The sequence below is a fragment of the Papilio xuthus genome, unplaced genomic scaffold (assembly GCF_000836235.2).
Source record: "Papilio xuthus unplaced genomic scaffold, Pxut_1.1 DF826159.1, whole genome shotgun sequence".
Classification (NCBI taxonomy): Eukaryota; Metazoa; Arthropoda; class Insecta; order Lepidoptera; family Papilionidae; genus Papilio; species Papilio xuthus.
Genome location: NW_013532490.1, coordinates 3,020,022 through 3,026,694, shown reverse-complemented (window position 1 = coordinate 3,026,694; position 6,673 = coordinate 3,020,022). Strand labels below are relative to the sequence as shown.

General features: G+C 32.1%; 1 protein-coding gene across 3 annotated transcripts in view; it reads left to right on the top strand.

The window, feature by feature from the left end:
- Window positions 1-6,673, top strand: part of ci (transcriptional activator cubitus interruptus) — an 83,379-nt gene that overhangs the window by 14,433 nt on the left and 62,273 nt on the right. Inside the window, exon 2 of one of the 3 annotated variants that reach the window (XM_013319327.1) lies at window positions 3,805-3,865. The exons of the other annotated variants lie outside the window; for them this stretch is intronic. The gene's annotated coding sequence lies outside the window, so the exon portion shown is untranslated. The remainder of the gene's footprint in view (window positions 1-3,804; window positions 3,866-6,673) is intronic. 3 annotated transcript variants of the gene reach the window in all.

The window sequence follows — 6,673 nt, the reverse complement described above, 5'->3', positions numbered from 1 at the left end:
TTTAATTCAATACGTAAATTGGGTAACAAGAACCAATTATATATTTCTCAAAAGTACTCAAAACCTAACCTAAAGAAGCACCTACTCGTCATTAGCGTACACAGATTCCTGGATCGACCAGTATCAATTGACACTTTATAATCCTTTATTACAATGTAATAAAGTCGAAAGTCCCTTGTTTGTGAGTTGAATAATAAAAGGCAACTGTAAATAGACAAGTTTGCCCATAATATCTCACAGTAACACTAAAAGTGATTCCCGGAAAAGGTTTTTAAGCATATCCAATATTGACTGAGCACGGCCGGGGGGCGAACGGTAGCTTATTGGTATTTTGGATTCTGGTGCGTGTCCGTAAATATTAGTTTATCAACAGTCACTAGATTTAGGGTTAAGAGGATGAAGTTATTATTGTCTTTTTAACGTTCACGATGACTTTCATTAGCAGAAAGTTTGTATCTCTAATAATAATCCACAAAACAAGAGTTTACCTGTACCGCACAAAAATAAAAATAAAACACAGTCGTTTAAAGTTTTTTTAAACAATTGTTTCGTTCAAATATTCAACAAATCGATAATCTTACTATCTTACTTTTTACTAATATTATAAATGCGAATGTTTAAATGAATGGATGGATGTTTGAAGGTATTTCCGGAACGGCTCAACCGAACTTGATGTAATTTGGCACATGTGTAGAACATAGTCTGGACGAACTCACAGGCTACTCATTAAGTGTTTTTTTAATTCCATACGGACGAAGTCACGGGCGTCTAGTCAAGATATAGTAATAACTATATCGTTTATTTATTAAAAACAAATTATTATTTTTTTATATTCAGTCAATAGAACCGTTGTAGTGAACTTTAAAAACTTGTATTGAATAAAATTGTCATAAAAAATGTAAAACCAATTAATTCACAGTAGTAGCTTTGCTCGAGTTATAATTGAAGATAAAACTATATTGTAAACTTATTACGCTACCTGTGTTTTTATCTTATTGAATATTTAATGGCTTTAAAATGTTAATCATCAATAAATAGTTGCATGTTTATTTCGATAATAATATCTTGAAAAGTTTATTTTTTTATTCATTTATTTAAAAACTGCATAACATCCTTACAGTATACAACTAATTTGACACTATTCACACTTTACATAACAGTTTACACGATAACATATTTTATAATAGCAGTAAATAACATATAACAATGACAAATAAAAACAAATATACATAGATAAACGTAACTAAACATCAATATTCAAACGTCTTCCGCACATCTGTACGCAGCCTCTGTGAATTTCTAAAAATGTCTATGAATTTGTTAAATGTCTATGAACGCTAGGATTTTTATCTCACAAATAGATTTTGCTCGCATAATTCAATGAAAGTCTTACCTTATACAATGCCTAAATACAATAAAGTTGCTTTGATGGCTATTGCGCAAAAAAGTAGTAGTATAAGTCGTTGTTATTATAACCTTACTAGCTGTCGCCCGCGACTCCGTCCGCGCGGAATTAAAGAAAACTTAATAAGTAGCCTATATTCTTCCAGACTATGTCCTACATTTATGCCTTTCAGCGAGATTCGTTCAGCCGTTTCTGAGATATCTTTAAACAGACATACATCCATCCAACCGTATTTATAATATTAGTAATAAAAGTAAGATTAATAAGATTAATGCGAATGTTTGGAAGGATGGATGTTTGTTTGAAGACATCTCAACAACAGCTGCATAGATCTAGCTGAAATTTGGCATATATCTAGAACATAACCTGGAACATATAGGCTACTAATTATTTTTTTAATCCCGTGCGGATAGAGTTGCGGGCGACAGCTAGTGAATTATATTATCATAGTATCGTGAGCCAAAATAAATATACTTTGGCCTGCATAAGATTAATATAAGAATTTAAAATATGTTAATAGAAATATATGACATGCGAAGAGAATCGTATGTTTTTATAATAATTTCGATCGCCATTGAGCCAGAACAAATATTATCCCAAATGAATACTCCATATCAACCGCCTGAATAAACAGAAATCTTTTTAATTTTAAACTTTTTTTTTATAATATGTGAAAATTTACTAATACGAGAAACGTGCTTGATCCAATGATCGGTAAATATGGACGAATGTGTACACAGCTCGAATTATTGTAGCAATGTAAAATAAACGTCCAAGATTTCCGTTTCTGTCCTTTGCTCCATAAAAGCTTCTAGTCCGAACCTGTTTGAATAGGGTTGCCAGATTTTAATACATTTGATTTTTTTATGAAAACAATGTCGTATTTTAACTGACATTAAATATGCCATAATTTTAGTGTTATTTTTTAAACTGTGGTTTTAAAAATGAACGGTGGTTACCATAGTAACTGGCATATTTAAGTCTATATTATCATTCGTATATTGAAGCTATGTCTTAAACACTTTTGTCTGCAATTTAATCTATTTATACTCCAAATTCACTCCCCTTTTTTAATAATTTAAATGAACAATTAAATATTAATTTCAAAGTACGTTTATTTTAAAATATCATTAATTATTTAATAGACCAAAGTATGTAAATTAAATAAATCTTAGATAAGTCGTCAGTGACAGCCCTGTGTCAGTTCAGTCAATATTGACTGGCGCAGTAAGCTGCAGCGACGCGTCGCGGCAAACTGCCACTGCGTCAATATTTGCCTGTTTGCTTGTTTGCCTGCTCGCATCAACGTAATAATGCACTAGCTATGAACTAACCAACTTACAAACTGATTGGATATGATAGTTTCTTTTTAATCGTAGCAATTTCTTTTAAATAAATCTAACCATCATGTTTTTTTAACATTAATATGAGAAGATATGTTTATTTTGAAGCTAGTATGTGGTCTAGTTCAGCAAAAAATTGAGAATGTATACAAAGATCGAACTCCAATGTAAATCAAAAGAGAAATTAAAAAAAAATTGTGAGATGTTTACATCATATGTTCTTTAAGTAAAACATATTTATTTCAAGCTAATAAAACTTAATGCACTTCTCGTACATCAATAGAACATCACTATTATCGCAGCAATAATCCATTTCCAGTCCGTTTCTCAGGACGTGAATTTATCTGGCGAGACATAAAATTAATACACCTCAATCGCTTTCTCTGCTATCTGTACTCGGCTTGGGACATGATTGTGCGTTGAAATTTGTACGGTCAGCAGAGAACGGGTTAAACGAATGCGCTGAGTGCTCTTGTATGCTAGCGATAAAGTCCCTGCACTCAACTACGAATAATGATTGACCTCAGAAAATATCGATATCGATATGAAAGTCTATCTTGTCGAAGTTCTTACATAATTATGATCATGTAAACGAGTTTATAGGAAAATTATTACTTTAAGAATTAATTTTTTTCTGGCAAATACAAAACTTACTATTACTATGTTAATTAAGTTTTTAAGTTCACTTAATATTGGTTGATTAAGCTACTTGTAACTGATTAGACGAATAAACAAAATCACCATATTTTTCAATAAAGGTCGCTACTTCGTTTTGTAATCAACACATTTGCTTATTTGATTAATTAACTACTAAGATAAGAAACTTACATATTCAAATGCAGCTTAATTCAATTAAGTTGTGTTTATTCTTTTAAAAGTTTCGAAAAACCCACGCGCAGATGGTTAGTTTTTTTTTTAATGAAACAATAACTTGACACGAGTAAAAATAATCACAATTATAAGATCGAAGAAATCTTTATTACGCTATCCACAAAACAAAGGCGCATAATAAAATCGGCTCGAGCCAAATCGATAATACCCTACGCTTTCTTCCAGGCTATAATGCCATGGGCGTGGTGCATGCGGCCGGCCACAAAACGAACACACAACAAAACAGGTATATTGTTATTACAACGTGACGAATATGTGTAATGCGCACACGCACGATTTGTGTGCGCAAATTGATAGGTGCGCATCGGTAAATGTAAGACGAGACGTCGCATCGCTTCTTGTATTGATTGAAATAAGTCGAGTGGGTGTGCGAACTTGATGAAGCGATTAGTTATCGATATATCTTTTACATATTATATTACTCATGAATAAAACCTATTCATTTTCATTTGTCATCATTAATTAGAGAATTTATTTTCACATAAATAGTGATAATATATTTGAAATTTATTTAAATTTTAATGCAACTGTTTGAATAAAAAAGTTAATAAATAGATTTAAAAAGTATGTGTAATTTTTTAATATTATTTAAAACTGTAATTTCAATATCATTTAAAATTCAGATTTTTATGTTCCATAATAAGGAAGTAAGTACAGCAATAATATAAAATTAACCGACTAAATTTCATCCGCCGACGCAAAACGTGATACAAAATGCTCGCACTATAATTCATCGTACGCACTTTAATGATATCGACTGCGTAGTCCCGGCTCTATATAATTTACTAAGGATTGAGTTATTAGTACTGTACGTGTGGAGATATAAGAGTACTGCTTTAATGCGCTCGCTTTTTGGACGTCTTAATGTGATTTTGATACGTAGAGTGTGGAGTTGAGTCCGAGTTTTGTTTTTATGGGACAGACATTAGCTAAGATTGAGTTTTCACGACGCTCGTCCGATTGAGATATTTAAAAATGTTCCCAGTGACGAAATTAGGTGATTAGAATATCGTTTTCGTCTTAAATTATGGTACACCGTAGATAGTGTGATTTTTATTAGACCCATTTGCATAATGAATCAGTGCACTAAAGATCATTAACATAAGAAAGTAATCAATTTAATTTTACTATAATTATGTTCCGCTTGACAACGATGTATATTTTATAATGGTATCTTTCATATATTTTATTTCACTAATATTTTTAACTTTAAAAATAGTTATGTAATTTTAATAATGACTTCTTAATTAAGATAACATACTTTTGTCACAAATTATTCTATTATAGTCCTTCGAGTCGGATCGTGGGCGTTGATTTGTCGCTTTGTCGCGTCCCCTCTTGAATTGATTATGATATTTTAACGTTGTATTGTAGGGTAATAACCTATTCTTTATCTTTTTTAATGATCTCAGATTAACATGTAGAAAAGAAAGACCGACGAAAAACTGTGGCTACGACAAAATTAATGTTATTTGAATACAAGTTTTGTTTTAATACGTTTCGTGTCATTTGAATCTTACTTATGTTATAAATGTTTGTTTGTAGGTATCTCCAGAACAACTGAACGGATCTCGATGAGATTTGCCATACATATAGAACATAGTCTGGAAGAAACATATGCTGCTAAATATGTTTCTTTAATTCCGCGCATTAGGTGTCGCGGGCAACAGCTAGTATAACGTAACTTTTAAACGGATTAACAATTTTTAAACAATTGGACCCTTAGAAATTTAAGAAATGAAAACGTAATGATATACAAAAGCAAACCCTGATAACTTAAGGTCTATGAACAATACAACACACGCATAAATTGTATCAGATCAAAAGGAACAAGACAATAAACATTGTCTTGCACGTGGTCTAATGTAATAATTTCAAGCCCTGCAATTGGCTGTTGCTTAATCGATTCGATATTATATCGAGCGGGATGACATAGTCATTAGTAACTGTTTCGTTCTGTACGAGGAATTATTATCTTCAAGTTTTGTAGTCTTAGGACTTACATGCAATTAGTAGATGTATAGTCGACTCTAGGTAAGCGAGAAATTGGGATTACAGGAAAACCTCTATACAGGTTGTACAGGCTTTGTTTTAAGGATTTTATAGATCTTTAAAGCTTACAAACTTTTATATTTCGTATTTTAGTTTTGCTTTCTCTTTATTTACCTTTATAAAATTATCTTTAACATCTATATGATAGAGTACGTTTGCCATATTACCAACATTCCAAAGGTAATCCTAACATAACCTGTTTCATCATAAAGAAATTATTTATGAATATGTGCTTTGTCATCTCAAGTTTGTTAACACAGTCGGAGACTGGAGAGTTACCTCACTAATGACGTAGTGAGTTGCTTTATCGAAGAGTAATTAATTAATATTTTGAGAGCATTCAACCCTCAGTCATAACAGCTGCGTTATGTTTTACGATCATTAAGATTCTTAACGTCATACTTAAAAACAAATGAAATAAAGTTGAAACGAATTTCGACGCGCTTTATCAAAACAAAACCTCTTTAACATTTGAATCCGAAAGCGGGACCGCGAAACGAGTCCCTAACGATTTTAAAAAATATTCTTATACTCTTTTTTTCAGCTCTGGCAAGACAGCATGTCGGCGCACGAGAGTCCTCCGGGCGATTTGGATATTTTTTTTACTTCCACTTGGCCGATGTGGTTGCCCTCGTCCGAGCTCGTTCTTGCGCGTAATGGCTTCATTATACCACTTGGAAAGTCGGAAAGAAGCTTCGGGGGCCGTACGCAAAAACTGGACATGTATAACCCGACCCCTATCGAGACGTGCGCAAATTTTACGTGTTTTTATGAGCCTACGAATTATTATAGGGTACGATCGAAATTGTTGTCGTAATTGTTTGTGTGATTATGCAATTATGTGCTCAGTTTTGTTATTTTTGAAACTGCTGGATTTTGGTTACCGTTGAAATTTGTATACGGTATGATTAAATCATCACGAAAATATATAAATATTTTTTAATTCATAAAATATTTTTATAATTGACAATGTACATCCCTA